Here is a 22,385-nt window from a genome sequence, read left to right on the forward strand (position 1 = left end):
AACCCTGAGATTTCACCTCACACCAGTGAGAATGGCTAAGATCAAAAACTCAGGTGACAGCAGATGCTGGTGAGGATGCGGAGAAAGAGGAACACTCCTCCATTGTTGGTGGGATTGCAGACTGGTAAAACCATTCTGGAAATCAGTCTGGAGGATCCTCAGAAAATTGGACATTGAACTGCCTGAGGATCCAGCTATGCCTATTTTGGGCATATACCCAAAAGATGCCCCAACATATAAAAAAGACACGTGCTCCACTATGTTCATCGCAGCCTTATTTATAATAGCCAGAAGCTGGAAAGAACCCAGATGCCCTTCAACAGAGGAGTGGATACAGAAAATGTGGTACATCTACACAATGGAATATTACTCAGCTATCAAAAACAACGGCTTTATGAAATTCGTAGGCAAATGGTTGGAACTGGAAAATATCATTCTGAGTGAGCTAACCCAATCACAGAAAGACATACATGGTATGCATTCATTGATAAGTGGCTATTAGCCCAAATGCTTGAATTACCCTAGATGCCTAGAACAAATGAAACTCAAGACGGATGATCAAAATGTGAATGCTTCACTCCTTCTTTAAAAGGGCAACAAGAATACCCTTGGCAGGGAAGAGAGAGGCAAAGATTAAAACAGAGACTGAAGTAACACCCATTCAGAGCCTGCCCCACATGTGGCCCATACATATACAGCCACCCAATTAGACAAGATGGATGAAGCAAAGAAGTGCAGGCCGACAGGAGCCGGATGTAGATCGCTCCTGAGAGACACAGCCAGAATACAGCAAATACAGAGGCGAATGCCAGCAGCAAACCACTGAACTGAGAATAAAACCCCCGTTGAAGGAATCAGAGAAAGAACTGGAAGAGCTTGAAGGGGCTTGAGACACCATATGTACAACAATGCCAAGCAACCAGAGCTTCCAGGGACTAAGCCACTACCTAAAGACTATACATGGACTGACCCTGGACTCTGACCTCATAGGTAGCAATGAATATCCTAGTAAGAGCACCAGTGGAAGGGGAAGCCCTGGGTCCTGCTAAGACTGAACCCCCAGTGAACTTGACTGTTGGGGGGAGGGCAGCAATGGGGGGAGGGTTGGGAGGGGAATACCCATAAGGAAGGGGAGGGGGGGAGGGGAGGGGTATTTTTGCCTGGAAACCGGGAAAGGGAATAACACTCGAAATGTAATGAAGAAAAAAAAAAGAGAGAGAAAGAGACTGGGAAATGTGTTCGTGGAAGAAGCTGACAGGTTGGATAACTAACCATCATTGTTATTGTCAGAGTTTCTTTGGTTCTGGCTCCCCAGCAATACTATAAACAATAATTAATTAAAATTTGTGGGTGGATTTAATGCCCAGCTTACTGTGGTTGTTATAGTTGGACTAGAGAATGTTGCCCATACACTCATATGTAAGTTCTTTGTCTCTGACTGTGTTACTGTATGGGCAAGTAGTGGAGGAATTCGATCACTGGGATGTCTTTGAAGCAGTTACTTAGACCCTGGACCCTTTTCCTCTGTTTCTTGCTGATATACAATATGGCATGTCCACATGTTCTAGCCTTCATAATGTTCTTTTCCATCAGGGTAGTAATCATAGCCAAGAACTATGAACTGACACATTTGAAAGACAAAACAACACTTCCTCCATTAGTTTCTTACTGTTCTTTCTTTTCCCTCAGTAGTGATAAAATTGACCAGTATAATAGCTTGTGGGTTTTTCACTCATTCATTACATTCTCGTTTTATGCACATTGACTGCTGTGTCCTTGCACTGTGCCGAGCTTTAGTTGTAAGAAGTCATCACACTCAAAGAGCTCATAATTTGAGGACTAGATGGATCCCAATTTGCATTTTATGGTTTATGATTTCCTCTGTTAACTGCCATTTTGGCTTCTTAGCATGCTTCTCTGGTGTTTTATAAAGGTACTTAAAAAAAAAACCAAAGCTTTCAATAAATTTAACAGAATTTATTTGGGCAAATAGCAATCCATTAACTGGAGCACTTTAAGTTCGAAGAGGCTTTGGGGCACCATTGGGAACTGTGGAAAACCCACAATAGCAAGAAGAAAGAAAAATTCAGACACAGTTTGAGCAGTTGCAGCCATGTATTTACTGTCTGCCAGTGCTCTGCACATGGCTGACGTTTAGCTGCTATTAACAAAAAATTCCTAAATTAGTCTGTGGTTTGTTTATGTACTAAATTAGGTTGCATTACCTGGCAACTCAAAGCACAGAGATAGCCTCAGGCCAATGGCTTTTTGCTTATTTAATTTAGCACTTTGGAAAGAAATAGACTATGATTGGCTGTATTTTCAGGGTTCTCTAGGAGAACAGACAAGGAATATATGTTACTAAGGGGACTAATGAGATTACTTACACAATATAGAATGCTTGGTCCATCTAATAATGGTTCTCTGGCCACCAGAACAGTTAAGAGCCTGTGGCTGCCCGGAATACAGTTCTTCTAGAAAATAAGACCCACTCAGGGGCAGGTCTCCTAATCAATTCCAGATCTAATCAAACTAACAAGTAAAATGTGCTATCACACAGAGTGTCCATTGGTTTGTACTTTACTACCACCAAAACGTGTCTAGATGGGGCATTTGTAAATTGTGATATGTCTAATCACATTTTAATCCCACATTAGAGAAGGGAATGCTCATGAGTTTGAGCTACATCAAGGCTATGTAGGGAGACCATGTCTAAACAAACAAATGAATTTGAGATGCCTAAGTGATCTGAGAGGATTCTAGACACTTAGTCATTGCTTAGTCACAAATACTAGCAAAAGCTCATGGGGAAAAGGTCTATCTATGTTTTTTTTTTTTTTTTGCTATCTTCTACCACAGATAAGCAAAGAAATTCTTCATACCCTAATAACTTTGATACTGATCTAGGAAAACACTGAAAATTGTAGAGCAGATACCAAGTTTGAAATCCCTAATAAGGAAAAGGAAAGTGTCTAGGTTATGAAAACATCATTTTTTTAATGTTTTAAAATAAAAATGAAATAAAAGAAAGCATCATACTGGTGGGATATTTGAGAAACTGACTAATGGATATCAGTCAGGATAATGGTGTAGCTGTGCGTCTCAGAGCATCCTCAGGTGCACATCATAGATCACAGTACTAGTTTTGTTCTCAGTGAGCTTCTTGAAAATCATCACTCACAGGTGTAGTTGCTGCTGAAAGGTCACAAGAAGACATAAATAAGATGATTTTGGAGTAGGGGATATTTGTCTCTGGGGACATGAGACCTATGAGAGTCTAGGAAAGAGACACAATTTAACGTTCCCTTGCACTGGATGCCAGGTTGAAGCTGTGTACATCCCATTTGGAAACTGGCGGGTAACACTTTTGCCTTGAAAGTGATGCTACAAATTTATCAAAATATTATTTTCTCAGAAATCCTGGAGTCCGTTTTCAGATTCTTACCTCAAGAGTAAGGCTAGGTCCCCCCCCCCGTGGTGATGTTAATTACATGTTAGCATTTACATTTCAAAGACAAAAGAGCTAAGCCATGGCTAGATGTTGAGAGATCATATGATTTGCAGCCTATCATCAAGTTGTTTAGTTGAATGTGGTTACTCATTGTGCTGAAATAAATACAATTATCTCCATTTGAGTTCTCTACGACTTCGGTTTCCTCCGTTACTCCATTATCATTTGGATCGAGCATTGATGTTGTTTTTACCATGAAGGCAGATGTTTGGTTCCTCTACATAAACAGCTAATCTACTAAAATTATTAAACCGAGTTACATCCTGAACTTTTGGCACACATTTTGTTTTTAATAAACTAAACAAATTGATGATAAGCTCCAAATCATAAGATATTTCAACATTTAGCCATGGCTTAGCTATCTTATTTCTGAATAGGAAATGCTATTTTAGAGTTAGCATCAACACTGTAGCAAATTCCTAAGACTGGAGATGATTTAATCCCTTAGTCTAGAAGCACACAACACGTGGGTCATGACCCTTTGTGAGACTGAGTGACCATTTCCCAGGGCCCACATAAGACCAATGGAAAACACAGATACATTACAATTCATAATAGGAAAATTACACTTAGGAAGTAGCAATAAAATAATTTTATGATTGGTAGCCACCATAATATGAGGAACTGTATTGAAAGGTTGCAGCATTAGGAAGGTTGAAAACCACTGCCTTAATTCTTACAAAATTCAGAATTTTAACAAGGATTTACATCAAATCCATTTTTAGTGACTGTGCATATTTTGTGTACTATTTAATAGTACTTCATGATAATAAGTGCTATACAAAAATTACGTATTTTCTATTTATTTGCAAATATATTTCTCCTACCATTGCTGTTGCAACTGTCAATAACTGTAGCAAGTATACTGAAAATGAGTACATAAAACTATTTTAACCTTTTAATTCTTTTACATTAACCCTTTGATTTTGCTGTCTTTAATGGCACGAACGAAATCATTTCTCCACTGGTTTGTCTGTCACTGCTACTCTAATAAAAATAAGTTAAACTGTATCTGTGGAATAAAGGATGTCATTCATCCCTGCACATTAAATTTAAAATTATTGTCTCTACTTCCTCTTGATAGATTTTCCAATTTCTTCAGTTTACCTGGTTATAGTTGGATGAGTCAAACTGATTTCAGGTCTGCACCCTCATCTGCCCTCTTTAAAGTTTTCAGGACACATTGTAGCTGCCTCACTCTCCATATGTAAGTTATGAAATTCAGCATATTTTTCATTGAGAATATGCTTTGCACTTTTGCTTTTCAGGGTGCTATAGCACCTTTCTAGCTCAAATAATAGAATCTGAGTTGTGATGATTTTGTAATTGCTGAGCAAACATATTTTTCATCTGCCCTCCTGTTACCTTAATGGCACCATCCTAGACCAGCTCTAAACTTAGCAGTATACTTTTCCGTGCAATGCATTCTCAAATTACAGTTCCAAATGCACAGTTTTCTTTCATGCAAATGTGGTACCTATTTGTGTTGATAAAAATGTAGTCATCTGTTCACTTTTCCTTCAAAAATCTTCCCTTATCTGTCATCTTTTTTACCTTTTAGCTTTCTTTTTGGGGTCGTCTTTTCTTTTGAGATACTGTGGAAGCCATGATAGCATTAAAAATTGCAAAAGAATGTGCTTTTATGAAATATTTTTTATGAAATAAGGAAGTATTTATGGTGAAAATCAATTGAAAGGAAAATTAAGAGCTATAATTGGGACTTTCCACATCTTGGCTAGCAATGCACTCGGGAATGAAGTGTAACCAGACAGGCGATGACACTCTCCAAACACAACCCAGTTTTCTCTTGGAAATATGACTGTGCTTCCTTTGCATCTTCTCTCACACACTTCCAAATCACTCCATCAATTTCTCTGACATTCATTTCTACCTGTATAAGAATGCTTTGTATCTCAGCCCAGAGATCTCCAACTCGCTGCTTTGGGCACTATTGCCAGAACATAGCACATAGCACATTCTCCCCATACTCAGTGAAATTTGGAAATTGTTTTCCATCTAGTTCTCTTTCTCCTCCACAAATCTCCTCTTCAGCAAACAGCACTATACTCCCTTTATATCCAGAAACCTTGATATTGTATTTAGCCTCTGCTTAGCCACACTGTCTATGTGTATCCATCCTAAGTCCTGTCAATATTTTGAAGTCTTCATAACTTGTCCATTTCTTTATGGGCTCCCAGCACTATTGAAAGTTCTACCTATCCTGAGGGAGTCTTCTGCACTCCCTCCCTTTTCATCTTCAGAAGTTGAACTCTGATCAATATTGTTCCATAAAATTCTTCAGAAATTTCCTTAGGTTGTGTCAAGGGTCAAATAATTTAGGCTGAATTATAAGGTATGATGGGTGGAGTCTATACTGACACCCCTTGAATCAGTCCCCTCCTGGTCCCCATAGCTTTATATAAAGTCCCCTTCTTGTCTGGAAGTCTACATCTGGCTTCTAATCTATAGCACAGAGTCAAGGTGAGTCAAATATCTTGCTGCCAGATGCTTCAGAAACTTTCCTTGGTCATTTGGTGAGTCAAGTGGCTGTCTTAGGGTTTCTATTCCTGCACAAACACATGACCAAGAAGCAAGCTAGAGAGGAATGGGTTTATTAAGCTTACACTTTCACATTGTGTTCATCACCAAAGGAAGTCAGGACTGGAATTCAAGCAGGTCAGGAAACAGGAACTGATGCAGAGGCCATGGAGGGATGTTTCTTACTGGCTTGCTTCCCCTGGCTTGCTCACCCTGCTGTCTTATAGAACCCAAGACTACCAGCCCAGGAACAGCACCACCCACAATGGACTGGGCCCTCCCACCTTGACCACTATTTGAGAAAATGCCTTACAGCTGGGTCTCATGAAGGAATTTCCACAACCAAGCTTCCTTTTCTGTGATAACTCCAGCTTGTGTCAACACACAAAACTAGCCAGTACAGTAGCCATGTGGGAATTCATGTGGCAAAGGATCAAACACAGATTTTTACAAACTGGAGGTCTTGAAGATGCTGCGCTAAGAAGCTTTGTGCCTCAGACCTATAACTGTAAGGAATTCTGTCAACAACACAAGTTTTTTTTTTTTTAAAGTAAATTCTTTTCCTGTTGAGCCAGCAAATGTTATGCACAGAATGAAACACAAAATCTGTTTCAAAGAGAAGAGTGAACTGAGGAGTACAGAGAAGAAGCAAAGATTCAGTTAAACTTGTCCACTTGCTTTGTTGCCTACAGAAATGTTAAGGTAACAAATGTGCTGCTTTAAGGCACCTTGTTTTGAGTTATTAGTTGTAGAAGCAACACACAACTGATTGTAAGTTCCTAATTTTTAATCCACGGGCTTATTTTTTTTCTATTATTTCTGGCCTTGGAGTCTAATGTCCTGCAACAATCAGGAATCACAAAAGCATTTTCTCATCCCCAGCCAGCCCTTCACTCCAGACTGGTCATTCCTGCATTGCTCTCTACCCTCTACATTACAGGATAGTTTAGGTTGTAGTTTAAAGGCTAATCTTTAGTGATGTCTTCCTACATACTAAAGCATGTTGAGTCTTATGCTAGATTTTCAATAGTTCTCTGAACTTCATAGAATTACACACAGTTATATGTTAGTTTTGGAAAATTTTGATTTTAAAGCTGTAAGTCTTATGAAAGCTGGAAGTGGACTGATTTTGTTTATTTTGAGATATACAGAATGATAGTAAAATATTTTCCTCATAGGTAGTTTTGTTTTAATGGAATAAAAAAAAGTAAAGCAAGAAAGACTAACAAAACCATTATAAGCAGAAAGACAAACCTAACTTTCTTGTGCTTAAATTATATATTTTGTGAGCTCATAGCAGAAATTTACTATACAGATAGTTACAGTAATCAAAAAAACATGGTGGTCTTCGTTTGTTTGCTTATTTGCTTGTTTGTTTATAGACATGGTCTCATGTTTCACAGACTGGCCACTGTATAGCCAAGGATTACCTTGAACTCTTAATTCTTCTTTTATGACCTTTGAGGGTACAGAACTGAAGGAACATTCTGCCACCCCAATTTCTGCATGCAAAACAAGACTTTGCTGATTGATCTCCACACCCAACCCTCCACTTAAATATTTTGTTTTCAGTATACCTAGAAATAGACTTTTAAACTGACAAAAGCAGAGAAGATGAGTTTCTGCAAAATTTACAGTAGTCTAGGTACAAGGTGGCTTCTTACATGTGAATGATAGACAAAAATAAACAAACAAAATTAAAACTATATATTCACCCACAGATTAAGACAAAGAAAATATGATACAAATGTACATTGGAGTTTTATTCAGCCTGAAATGAGAATGAAATTCTGAAGTGGAAATTTCTGGTTTCTTTGGAGGCTCCAGATGTATCACATGATGTTTTTCTGGAAACTTTCTTATGAGAGGATGTTTTGCTGAGAAGGCATGTGATGTTTTCTGGAAGTGGCTTGTGAAAAGAACATGTGATATTTTGCTAGAACAGATGCTTAGAGAAGATGTGATGTTTGTGTAAATATAGCCCAACAGTGGATGATGATCTATAATATTGGTATGCCTTACCATTCTTTGCTGGTCATCATTGAGATTTGATGATGCTGGTCTTCACTGATGATGTTGTATAGCACTGGTTAGCCTTGCCATTTTTTGATGGCCATCGTTTGTCATGACTTCATAGATAGAAACACACTAAAGAACTTCTGGTGGCTGGCTACTTGTTGTTTCTGGAGACTTGGGCTGATTGGCAGGGCCTCATGGTTTCTTCTGGATCTGACCGCCATTGTTGATTCATGAATGGTGTTTGCTAATGGATTGAGCTACTTATGCTAATTCATATGAACTAAACTGATGATATCCTGACAACACAGACTGTATTATAAGCAGCTCCAAATTCTTTGCACTATTATCCTTTCATTTCCACTACCTCTGGTGGTTCGTGGGCTAGAAAGAGGTTGAAGAATATAAGTACCTTTATTAAAACAGGTTTTGAAAAATATGATCCTATAAAATACCTTCATTTACAGTGAGAAGAATGAAGCATTATGTTAAATGAAATGAGCCAGACACAGATATCCTCTTATAGATGAAATCTAAAAGACGGTTGGCATAACTTTGGGGAGTGACTGCCAAAGATGAGGGAGCCTATAAGGAAACTAGATAAGAGATTGATCAGTGAATTGATACCACTCTGAACTGCATTCATGGGTACAATTAGTACTTATTAATAAAAGTCTCTTATTGTGTGCAAATTGTTATAATTTTGAAACAAAACAATAACAATACAAAGGTTAATACAACAATAATAACACAACATGATTGTATCTGGCCCTAGGGTGAGTCCTTGGGATGAAGAAATGACAGAGCACCCTTCATTGCTTTTCTTCAGGGGCCTGGTCGGGGGTAAGGAAAGAAGTCATGCGAGCACAATAAATAATTGGATCATTGCTTTATGCTCACTGGGAATACAGTAAGGGTATTAGAGATATGATACATGGCAACCTCACTAACTAGCAATCACTGTTGTTAGTGTGAAAAGGAAAAAGCCCAGAAGCCCCAGGCCACATTGAAATGTTTCTATAGAAGGAGTCATATTTGTGAGCGTGGGAATATTTGACACATGTTGTCAACAATGTTCTAGAACCAATGAGACAGACAGACTAAAATTTTAAACATTCCTATGAGAATAAATTATAAAAGAAAATAAATCAAGTAAAATAAAAATTAAATCTCTGTTTTACTGGGCTAATAAGTGTTGGTCAGTTTGGACTGAAGAAATAGCTGTGATTAAATTGACCAGCATTTTTGAGGTGAAATCTTCTGGGGATTGTTTCCTAAAGACTAACACACAGAGGCTGTGGTTCAGAGGAAACCAAGTTCACATCTCAAGCTGGCAGACACACTTAGAAATGTGGAACTGTCTCCCACATGGTAATGATTTTGAGGTTTGGCACCACATTGTACAGTCAGAGTTACTAAAAAGAGCTCAGGAAAGGCTACTGGTAAAGGCACAGCCCCAGTTCAGTGGATCCTCTGTCATATTGAGGCCTGACCACCAAGCACAGTTTCAGGTGTGGAATACAGCCTGAGCCTAGATGAGCTTTGTGCATTGCTGACAGTGAAGCAGGAGGAATGGAAGTGTCCAACCGCTTTGGAGCCTAGAAGATGAGGGGTTCCAGATGTCAGACATGAGCTACAACATCTGATCTATAATGCTGGATGTTGGGTTCTGCTTTTGCATTTGGGATGTTGTTACTATGCCCTGGTTCTTCCTTCTGAAAATAAAGTGCATATCTTACTTTGGGTTTTACAGACACACAATTAAGAGACTGAGTATCCTAAATATCTTTTAAATTACAGCATTTTTGAAGATGTTGGAACTTTGAAAGTTCTATCTTACACCGTGATATCAACATGCAATCATCCAGATAAATAAGAAAGGAAAGATTCAATAGTAATGTATTTTTGTATGAAGCTGCGGAAAGTTTAATTAGTGGGTTTTATCGATTTGACATAAACTGGAGTCGCCTGAGGAGAGGGAACCTCAACTGAGCAATTGCGTCTAAAGATTAGCACATGAATACTCCTATGGGCCATTCCTGTATGAATAATTGATGTGGGAGGGTCGATGTCACAGTGAGCAGAGCCACTCAGAGCCAGGCATACCTGAGTTGTATAAAAGAGCAAGATGATCAAACCTTGAGTAGTAAACCAGTAAGCATCCTTCCTCTATGGTCCCGGCTTGTGTTTCTGCCTCTGGATTCCTGCCTTGAGGTCCAGGTGGGCTTCCTTTAATGATGGACTAACTATAGCATGTTAAAATTATTTCCCCCCAATTTGCTTTTGGCTCTGGTCCTTATCACTGGTCTATGAAAGCACAGGAGCTTCTAGCACCCTAGGGCTTTCCTAGACAGACATTCGAAATTTTTCCATATTCCTCTTCTAAACCAGCTCCAAAATTCCCTAAGAAGCACATTACCAGGTTTAATCACCCATTGGCCTTGGTGAGTATCCATTTTTCTTATTACTTTTCTTAATTCTTTAATCAAATAACTGAGAAGAAGCAACATAAGGGGGAGGATTTCTTTGGCTTATAGTTCAAGGGACATGTGTATGTGCATCTCATGATGAGATGGTATAGTATCAGGGTCTTAAGGTCATTGTTTCTACCCGCAGGAAGGGGGAAGAAAATGGAATTGGGGTGTGAGTATAAAATTCTAAGGCTCACTCACTGGGACTCACTTCTGGGAGGGCTCCATACCCTCAGTGTTTTATAATCTCCCAAACATTACCACCATGTAGGGACATGCATTCAACACATGCACTTATGGCTGTCATTTTATACTCAAACCCAATACCACCTTCTTCATATCAGATTACTCACATACTGTCCATGACACGCATTATTAGACTGACCCATAAGGCTCATTATAACAGTAGTCTGGCTTACCATCTTTGTCATTCATTTTCTATTTTGTGTCAGGATGCATAAAACATACAAGAAACAATCTAACAATTATTAATCATCGGTTTTTACATTTTAGGTGTGTTTTCTTTGCATGTATGTATATGTACCATATGCATGCCAAATGCCCAAGGATCGCAGAAGCCTGTCAGATCCCCTAGAACTGGAGTGATATGCATGATTGTGAGCCACCATGTGGGTGCTGGGAACTGAACCCAGGTCCTCTGTAAAAACAATTGGTGCTACCAATGGCTGAGTCCCCCCTTCCAGCCCTCTAACAATCATTTAAATAAAGAAATTAATCAGGGATTGTAAGATAGATGGCTGGGAGGGTACAAGCACTTGTTGGTATAATCTTAACTGCATCCCCAGAACCCATGTGAAAAGCCAGATGCAGTGGCATGCATGTGTAATCCTGTCGCTCTTACAGCAAGATGGGTGACAATGACAAGGTAATTGGTTGACCATCTAACATAGAATATGCAAAACAGCAACTGAAACAATGAAAGACCCTGTTTTAACACTGTAGAAGCTGAGAACTGACTCTCCCACACTTTCTAAAAGAAGAAATCAGTCTGGCTAACAACAGTTACCTTCCTTTATCAAGGGTTTTCTGGAACACTCTGCTGAGTTATCAGCAGGGCCTGGAGCACAGGATTTAGAGGGAGCTTCTACCCAGCACTGGATGCTTCGGAGGACATTTAAAGGGTGGCCTCAGGGCAACAGACTCAGAGAGGACAGTTCCATTTAGTACACAGACATGATATTCAATGTAATACTTTTAAGGCAAGTGCAGATAGGTTAAAAGATCTTCTCCAAGGTCAGTACTTGGATTTGGATCATCTGATATTAAAGTTCAGACTGTGACTGTGGCAAACAAGTGCTGCGTGATGTAATGAAATTGACTTTCTTATCTGTCAACTTCATTTCCAAATGACATTGTATTCTGCACCTCTATAAGAAAAAAAGTATGGGATGAGAGTGGTTGCTAAGCAACCAAGGCACCAGGATGTCCTGGTTGCAGGATAATCAGTTAGAATCTGGCAAAGCTCCCAGGATTGAGGACCATGGATAATTATTTATCTGGCCTCTAATATCCTATCAGGCTGCTTTGAAATCTCTTCTCTCATACTAAAATCATAAACATTATTTCAAATTTAGCATCATCTAAAATTTAATTACAGTTTTTAAAGATAACCTAAATGTCTGTTAGCTACTGATTTAATCTGTTGACCAAATCAGAGTATCATCCCTGGGAGAGTTTCTGGATGAACCATCATTTTGTAAAATGATTTTTTTTTCTGATTTCAAAATAGGTACGCCTCATGTGCAGAAGGTCACGTATCTAAATAATTAAATGCTCTAAAATATAAATAATTCAGATTTGTTGAAGCAGTAGGCTCAATAGATACTAATCAGTCTGTTATTTCCAAGAAAGACAACATATCAGCATCTTTTATAATATACAGAATGAAGGTTAAAAAACAGAACAATACAAAACAAGAACAGTGTTCTGTAACAGATGTACACACAGTGAAGGCACTATGAGTGCAGCTTTGAAGCAGCTCTGATATGTGAGGACTGGGGAGGGTTTCTCTGGATAGAACAGTGCTGCAGAAAGCCCACCTCTTTCTAAAATGGAGTAGAGCTGTATACCTCAAGACTAGTGAGGGGTTTCAGCTGGTCACCAGTTTGGCTATGTCCCCTTTGCCTTGAAGATCATAGGAACAGATGGATTACAACTAAAACTCAACTGTGAGACATTTTCAAAAGTGAGTCTCTAGCACACAGGGAGGTCACCTTTATAAAGAAGCTGCCTGCGACAAGTAGTTTAAGATACCAGAGACCATTAGAAGGAATAATAGGAGGGGTGGGGCTTCCTAAACCCTTTGTTGAAGGCTCACAGGAAACAGTCTGGAAACACTGGGAAAGAGAGAGGCCAGAAGTGATCAGCATAGGATACATAAGAGCTTAAAGTGAGTCATAAAGGTCAGGCTGGAAACTGAGCATTTATTTACACTCACAGCAGTCAGAATATTATGTCTTCAATGGGGTTCTTTACAGAAGATAACGGAATTGGAGTAGTTAGAAGGTAAGTGGGTGACAGCAACCACAGTCTTTTCCCACGAAGCCATATTTCTGGATCAGGCCAACTTCCACAGAGACCTTGAGTGCTAACCACATTCAGAGACCAGTCACAGTGGGCCACACACCATTTTAATGAGTAAATGGAGTCTTTGGAAAACAGCGTAGCCAAGGGCCTTTTTATTATGGAGCTGTGTAGACGATGCATGGAACCCACACCACAAGTGAAGAACTCTAGAGGAGACTCTGTGGCAGTTTGGGGAGCGCGCCAAATCTCCAGGCACCTGTTTCCTAAAGGGTTTGGATACTTTTGATGCGAAACATTTCACCTTTATGTTTACAGCAAGTCGGTGAGGATGAATGTAGCTGCCCGCACTCATCCTGAAAACCTCAGGGGGTAAGGAGTCAGATGAAGAGTTAAAAATAACGGCATCCAAAGGCTCTAAAATATTAATGAGCTTTCATCAACATAGTGAAGTCTCATTAATTTGAGCTAACTGAGTGGAACGAACACAGTGTTTTCTCTGCATCAGGAACTGAGGAAAATACAATTGCAGTATTTGTCTGCCAGCCGGAGCCCTCGCTCATGCTGCTGAGAATGGATCTAAGGTGGGCCCAGCTAGGGACAGGCAGGGTCTAAGGTCAAGGCAGCCTCCCCTCCCCTCACTGTAAGCTGTTCGGGTTGTTTTCCACCTCGTTCTGCCTTTGGGGAGGCTGAGAAGAAGGTTTCTGTCCAGTTCTCTGAACTAAATAATAATTGTCACATTTAAAATGATAAGTTCTCCACTTCGTAACATTTTCTTCTAGAGCAACAGCAAACTAGAGTGAAATTAGCAAGGTTTATCTTTTTTCTCTTGTGACATATGAAGAAATTTAGGTTTCTAACTAAAATATTTTCCTGAGTACAACATGATGCCTTAAAAAAAAGTTCTGAACAATATTTTTGTAATTTTTGCAATTCTAAGCAATGTTATAGTGTTAAATATGTTCATTGTAATGTATATATATATATATGTATATATATATATTCAAACCACAATTAGCCAGAGACTCAGTTTTATCCCCATTTTATAGTGAAGGAAACATATATGATAAAATACAAATAACTTGTATAGTGTGGTCCAGCAAACAAGCAAGATCAACCGGTCTGACTCTGGAGCCCTGTACTATTTGCTTTGCCTTCTATTTAATTTTTGGTAAATGGTCGATGACAAAAACTATGAAGAAAGGTATAACCACAGGAATTATGTCATGTGATTTACTTTCACTCTATTTGATCACAAAGTGAATATATTTGGGTTTATTGAAAACAAAGCAAACCAAATCCTTGGAGTGAGTAGGCCTGAGTAGAGGAAGAAGCTAGCAGTCGATAAGGAAAGAAATACACAAGAGGTAAAATGTGTGCCCTCTTCAAGCTTCCACCTAATGGTATGAGGTCTTGAAGTCAGTCTTTGTAGTTTCATTTCTGTCAACGTAGAGATTATAATATCCTTTCTCGTGTTAAATGAGGTTTTGTACCTAAAGTGTTTAGCACCACCTGCCACACAATGCTCAGTTCCTAATGGCAGCTATTATCACGTTCGAAATGTAAAATTGCTACAAATAATAATAGCCACACTTTGCATTTTAACATAGCATGAAGCCAAATTAGCTCAAGACACAGGTCATGATTGACATATTAAAGCAAGAACTACACATCATTATTTTTCCTCTTTCATACAATGACAGAAGAAGAAAGGAAACATCAGAAACAATTTCCTAAGCTTCCTGAGACTTCTCAGAAGCTCTCTAAGCTGTAGTTAACATAAATATTATGTGAAGTGGAGTATTTCTTGTATCCCCTAGGGGATGTCGTAGAAATGGAATGGGAATGAGACTGGAAAGGTTACGGTATTCTATAAACTGCGAAATAATATACAGGTCTGAAGCATTGTTACACGGAAGGATGGTCAGAATGAAAACTCCAAAGCCTATTCTGGAGTGTGTTTTGAGACTGTCAGTTTTCAACATGCATACCAATGAATTTGAATTTCAGTTTGGTTTGCATTTGTCTCAAAAGGATAACTGTTTATTGGAAATGGCATGGCTATAAGAGAAAAACACATCCCTGCATTTACAAATACACTGCTGCTTACTACACAGAGCTCTCACTGTCTAGCTAAACATCTTATGTTGAAAGCGATGACCTTAGGGCTGGAGAAGTGGCTCAGAATTTAAGATCTCTCTCTACTTTTGTTGAGTGCCTGAGTTCAGTTTGCAGAAGCCATAAATACAGTGGCTAACACACATCTATTTTTCCAGCTCTGTCCGATTCTGCACTCTCCTGACTGTGCAAATGCTGGGCATGCCTGTGGTACACGTACACACATCCAGGTAAGAGCACTTACACCCGTAAAATCAAATTAATAAACCTCAAAGATGACATTTTACAAAACATTGAGAAGTGCTGGCTTTTAGTTGTAACTACAACTCACTGTGGTATTTCCAATCCATTTATTCTTTCCATTCTTCCCCTGAAACTTTTATATAATGAGGATCATAAAATTTACCCCTACTTAAGTGTGTATTTCTTCCATTCAGTGAATTTTTTGCATGAAGAGAGGTCATGTTTTTGAGCTGTTAATGGTATTTAATGGTATCAGTTTGTTTCCCACATCATGAAGAAGCATGCACTGACCTATCCAATGAAGGAAACTCTTCATCTCACCCCTTCCAACTAACCCTCCGCCATTCTGGTTATTCTGTCTGTAATTTCAGCTTTCTAAACCAGCTCATTTCCCTGTAACTATGCAGGATGGCAACTACCAGATAAGGGTGTAGGGACCATGACTGATGATCTAGAAAAAAATGCTTTCTCATTCACCTTGTATGCAGCTTCAGTGGGGCAAGGTGGTATGTGTGGGAAGACAGAGCAAACAGTAGGAGATTCATGTTAGCGTTTAAGGGATCAGGACAGTGTTATAGTGGGAACACAATAGGTTCTGGGAGTCAGAGAGATGGCATAAGCTTTATTGCAGTTAACATCGATCTCATTTAACCACAGCTTAGAGAAAGTGTCATGAGAGGCAGGGCAACCTCAGTAACTGGTTTCTGATAGAATTCTTACTTGACGGCCAGTTTTGTATGTTGCCACGCTTTGTATACATTGCCCCCATGTAGGCTGATTTTAGTCTACCAGTGTCATGGTACCACAGAGAGTCGGGGTTATGACTCCAAGTTGCCACATTTAGCATCTATTACTCATTGCCACCTGGCTCTGCTTCAACTCTGGGTAAAAGGGGTGATATTTTAAAATGACTGCTTTCCTCAGAATATTATGGGCAACACAAATTAGACTTCTGCCTTTTTCTTCTTGTTGTTTTTGAGGATGGGTGGGTAGGTTATGAGTGTTGGGGATGAATGAACCGGGGTGTACTGGGTAATGAGTGTGATCAGGGTGAGTGATGTGAAATTTCCAACTAATCAATAAAAATATTATGTTGGAAAGAAACCAAGGGCTAGTAATGCTTGCCATGCATACAGAAACAGTTGGAATATGAATGAATATATATATATATATATTCCCCTTAATTTAGGAAAATTGCAGTTATTTAGTATCTCCCTTCCTTGTAGAGATTTCCATCCTTTATTTTCTGCCAATCATAAGCTTTGTTTCCATTATCTTTTTTTTAAACCCAGCAATTTCTCTCTGAATTTGAGTTTTGAGGTAATTGCTGCTACTTTATTCTTTTTTGTTTTTTCTGAGATAAATAACCTTACTTTGTAGGGAATAACGTACTGTTTTCCTGACTATTTGAGGGTGGTGTATATAAAGGAGATTTAACACAGAGATAGAGGCATTTTTCTAAACGTAAGATTTTTAGATTTGTGCAGTGAGTTTTGCCTGTATGTAACCAGTGAGTCTGGTCTTTGTGACATTGTGATGTGCATGGTTGTGAGGCATCCTCACCACACCTGTGAATCTTGTCAGTGAAAGGAAGATTCCAATCAATGGCATGTCTGTCATTGTGACCAGGGAGGGACAAATCAAGATCATTCCTATGGGAGGCGAAGTTCCTATAAAAGCTATTTTATATACTTCCTTTTTAAAACTGGTTTCTTCCAATGAAACTAACCCAGAAATCAGCAATTGAATCACGCAATAGAATCATTCCAGTGTGATTTCCCTTTCTTCTCCAGGTTCATTCAGTCAGCAAAACAGCAGAGATGGGGTCTCTCAGTTGGAAGTTTTCTCTGTGGTTTTAGCCTACCGCACAGCCCCTGCCAGTGGACACAAAACTTCATTTTCTTTCAGAGTTTTAGCCAAGTGAGATTTAATAAGTCCTACTTAACTTAAATCATGGCTCTTAAAAATATACTGGCCTTAAAAGGCTGTTCCTTTCTGTAAGCAGGGAGTGAGGCACAGCCATCTGATGTCACGAAGGCTCTTTGTGGTAATTCCGTCAGACTTCAGCGTTCATGAGTGTGGATGCTACATTCACCCAACCCGATGGGGACAGAGCTTCAGAGAGTGGCCTGGATTTCATTCACAAATAGCATTTCCCATAAGGAAGAACTTGGCCCCTCTCAGATGCAGAGAACAGAGGCGGCTTTTCCTGAGGCAGAGGAGAAAGGCTTAAATTCCCATCCTTGTACCTGTGAAATTATAATGTATGTAAAGTACATTACGTACCTAGTACACATTAAAGCAAACAATCCTTGAAGGTTTAAGGATTGCTTCTCTGGCTCTCTAATGGGGCACAGTGTCTTGCATTATTAACAACCAAGTGTTGACATAGAGAAACTGCAAGAATATAACATATGCCTGTAAATATGGAGGTTTAAAGGAGACATTCGATTATCCTTTCTTAGTCAACTTCTAAATAACAGGCTTTGTAGAGGCCCCAGGAAAAGAAGCTTAGCTTGTCATTAATCTATCAATTGATTTATTAACTTTAAATGGGTATGCTTAAGAAATCACAGTTATTTAAGAACATGTTCAACAAAAGATTTAAGTGCTGAAAACCTCGGTTAGAGAACTGTCTCTCTGACGAGGAGATGAGAGGGTAAACCGGCTCTCATTTATCATCGAAACAATTAAATGACAAGACTCACTGTGACACAGGTTCACTGGGAGACAGAGGGAGGAATGTGCTCCATTCTCCAAAGGAAAGTGACAATAAAAATTCAAGGACTCACCTCGCCACTGAATCACAATGGGCTGCACTGGCAGAAATGACAGGATTGACATGTGAAATAACTACAAGTAATTTTCTCCTAATATGAAATTCTTCAAGACAGCTTTGAAAAATAAACCTGCACAGAAAAAAAAAGTCCTAAACCCCCTGAAATCCCAAGGTCAATGCAAGCAGAAGAATACTTACTAAAATAAGGGAAAGCCACTTCTGCAGTGATAGGTGGGAATAAAACGGTGAAGAGCATCTGTAAATGCCAATGTGTATCTCCTCAGTGACTGAGGCAGACAGGTTATGAGCAGCTCTGCTATCCTAGGCCTGGCTCTTCAGTTGGTTCTCCCTAATATTAACCACCTTGATGTCTTTTTAAAAATGTGTCAGTAAGGGTCTTATTGTCATACATTCAGCTTGAGGATGAAGGATTTAAATGAAGAGGAACCGAGGGGCTGAGGGTGTAAACTCAGGGTAGAAACCTTATTAAAAGCATGCATATGATCTGGAGTTCCACCCAGCACAGCTCACTATTCTGTCAAAGAAAGAAGGGTTTGAGTAGACAAAAATTACATGAGGCTTGAAACTGTCAAATGACGTGGTCCCAATAATGCATAGCCAGTCACTCCTGTATTTGAACACTTGGCCTCTAGCTAGTGGCTGTTGGTGAGCGTTGATCCCTAGAATCCTTAGGGATCATAGTTAAATGAAAGCAGTAGATCTCTAGGTGCTCGCCCAGCCCCACTTCCTGTTCTCTGTGTTTTCTCACTGTAGATGTAGTGTAAGCACCTACACCATTTCTTTGCATATATTCAGGATAAACCCAACACAATTTATGTTTACAGCCATGCCTATTGCAGGATTATTTACAGAAACTAGAACAGATGTCCATCAAAAGGCAGACAAACAAAATGGGTATGGGCCACACAAAGCTGGGACTCACACAGGTGATCTTCACTTACTTCCTGTCCTCCATTACAATCTCTCTAGACTCATTATCAGCTTGAGAGCAGAGTACTTACAGAGGTCTGTCTCCCTATCCTATCTCAATTTTATGGGGATCCAACTAAACCTTGTGAGAGACCCAGTTTTCCTCCTTTCTGTAGACTCTCGGATCCTACTTCTAACCCATTTCTCTTTCTTTATGTTGGCCCTCAAACCTAAAAAACCTACCTGATACCCCTAATGACTCAACCAAGCAAGGACTCTGGTAGGTAATCACACTTCTGTCTTCCATCACGACCTCTCCATTCTCACCCACAGCCAAGTCAGTTTCAGGTGCCTCTTCACTTGCCTCAACTCCATTCACCGGGAACTCCAACTCTTCATTTGGATCCAAAGTCCCTCTAGCCATCTCATCTCTGAATCTCCATATATTTAGTTGCCTTACTGTACCTACTTACAGGATCCTTCTTTCCACCATACCTCCAACCCTCTGTGGACCCCTCCTCAAGATGTGAACAGGATCCTCCCAGGAGAGGCCCTTCTACTACATGACCTCTATTCCTCTATTCCATTTACCTGCAATTCCCTACCAGGCAACCTACAGCCACTATACTTTCCTGAGATACAGAGAGGGCAATAGAAATCAAGGAATAGAATAACCCCTCAACAAACTAATTTTCAGTAACCAGAACCTAGATTCACCTCAATCAAGCTAACCCTAGATTCCTAGATACTAGTTAACAAACACAATCATCAACAGCCTATTGCTAGTAAAGCCTAGTTGTAGTGGAAGACCCCAGTGTATTAGATAAGCTAGTACCATGGGAAGATCACCAATAACAGCACCAGCAGCAGAGTACTGTCAATCAGAGCCAAGTGTGCTACAGAGGGCAGAACTGGAGAAGTGACACAAGCCCTTTGAAGGAGCCCAGAAGATTATGTATGGATCCCAGACATTGGAACAAGAAGCTATGAAGCTAAAGTTAACTTGGAGACCCCACTATGTTAAAGATGCCAGAGCCGTGAGATAGCTGCCAAGGAAAGCTGCTAACAGGGAGTGAAACCAGCCCAGGAGAAATAAGTTTGTTGCAGTCAACAAGCATAAGAAAGGAATTAGAGATCTGAAAATCACTTTGACATTAGACATGAAGATGAAAAGTTTGGAGTTTGCCCAGCTGGTTTCCTGTCTTACTTTGGAGATTATAGTTAAGTGATTGGATGAATCTTAGAAGAGATGTTACACTTTGGACTTTAACATTTTTGGGACTGCTATAGATTATGGCAAATTTGAAAGATGGACTAAATGTATTTTTTTATTAAGCTACGTTTAGGTATGTCTCCCATAGACTCATATACTTGAATAAGCCTCTTGGTAGCCAGAGAGTGGACTGTGATGGTTTCTATATATTTGTCCCAGGGAGTGGCACTATTAGGAGATGTGGCCTTGTTGGAGTAGTATGGCCTTGTTGGAAGAAGCGTGTCACTGTGGGTGTGGACTTCAAGACTCTCATCCTAGTTCCCTGGAAGCTTCTTCTCCTAGCAGCCTTCAGATGAAGATGTAGAACTGTCAGGTCCTCTTCTACCATGCCTGCTTGGACACTGCCATTTTCCTACTTTGATGATAATGAGCTGAACCTATGAACCTGTAAGCTAGTTCCAATAAAATGTTGTCCTTTGAAGAGTAGCTTTGGTCATGGTGCCTGTTCACAGTAGTAAAACCCTAACTAAGACACCCACTAACTGTTCCTTTCATGGTCCCTAATGTTCTTAGAGACAAGGCTTGCACCATTGATTAAGATGTGAGCTCTCAGCTGAACCTGCTGCTATGTCATTTCATCATAGTCATGGACTCTAACCCTAGTTAAACCTAATTAAAAACTTACTTTTATAATTTGTCTTCAGTTTTCAGCAGACATCAGTCATTACACAAAGTCTATCTGATTAAAATGCAGACAACATGATGATCCACATGACGGTCCACAGGCTAAAGACCATGGATTGGTGATCTTGGAAGGTAGTGCACCTTTAAGGGCCTGGTGGTAAGTCCAGAGAATTGTGAAACTCTTATCTCACTGATTCTTGATCCCTGTTATGAATGGTTTGTTCTACCACACACTCCTCTACATTGCTACCTAGTATCCTCACCAGAAACAATCACCTGCTTCTCTTGGGCAGCAGCCTTCAGAATCATAAGCCAAAATAAAGCTCCCTTTGCTTAATAAGCAGACTGTTCCAGCTAGTTCACTTCAGTGATAACAGTTGATGAACACAGATCTATTTTATGACACTTTGCTCATTTGGGGGATGAGTAAGTCATACGGTTGCTGTTGGAGCAGTCTACACGGCTCACATGGTAGATGCGAGCACAAGTTCCTGCTTTGATTTTACTTTGTGAATTTATCTTTACCTGGTCTGAGACTGTGCTCTTTAGTCTCATTACTCATGGCATCAGGATTTAGAGACCATATCCCGATACTCCCTCCTCTCACTCAAGGTCCATAAATCACTGAAATCTGCTCTCAACTCTAATCTTATCATTTTCTGTCATCATTTTATACAACCCTGAACACTAATCTTAATAGGGAATTTGTTATTAACTAATGTATTAATTAGGCCATTCCTATTACCCTCTTATAAACTCACATTCATTCAGCAAATAAATGTCTTCTAGGCATTGGGCAAACATCTGAGACAAATGTCATGAGAAACCTTGTGTTATATTGTATTATGTTGTATGTTTTCTGATTTCCAAGTAGTACCATTATTAATTATATACTAAGAAGAACTTCGAAGCATAATGCATCCATATTGTCTGTTTTTGTAAGCTTAAAGTACTTCGTATTAATGTTCCAATTAATGTCCAGTTAATAGCCAAACTTTTACATGTGGGAATTCACACTCAAATGCTCTGGGCTCTGTAATAAATAGAAACTCTATTGCACATCTGCTTTTACCCCTGTGTGAACCTGATTAATCAAAGTGAGTCCCTGTTTTATACTCAGAGAGAATTGCTTCAGTTTATTCCAAAGAGACCAGCATATCCAAAGAGAACAGTTTTCTGGAAGAGTAGTTCCAAATCTTCACTCTGTATTTGAGAGGTTGAGTTTAATACTGGTAGCATAGGAAACATACTCATAGAAGACCTAGTACACATCATATCCTTTAAAGAGATTGATTTGAATTTGCTTAGGAACTATAAAATAGCCTGTGAATACTTTTA

At 39.4% G+C, this 22,385-nt stretch overlaps 1 long non-coding RNA gene across 1 annotated transcript in view; it reads left to right on the plus strand.

The window, feature by feature from the left end:
* LOC147996314 (uncharacterized) overlaps nucleotides 1-22,116 on the plus strand; it is a 125,561-nt gene extending 103,445 nt beyond the window's left edge. The window contains exons 3-4 of the long non-coding RNA XR_015671989.1: nucleotides 15,357-15,428; nucleotides 20,583-22,116. This is a non-coding gene — a long non-coding RNA (uncharacterized LOC147996314). The remainder of the gene's footprint in view (nucleotides 1-15,356; nucleotides 15,429-20,582) is intronic.
* Nucleotides 22,117-22,385: the final 269 nt, after the last annotated feature.

This window comes from Rattus norvegicus, chromosome 2, assembly GCF_021556685.1.
Source record: "Rattus norvegicus strain SHRSP/BbbUtx chromosome 2, alternate assembly SHRSP_T2T, whole genome shotgun sequence".
Taxonomy (NCBI): Eukaryota; Metazoa; Chordata; class Mammalia; order Rodentia; family Muridae; genus Rattus; species Rattus norvegicus.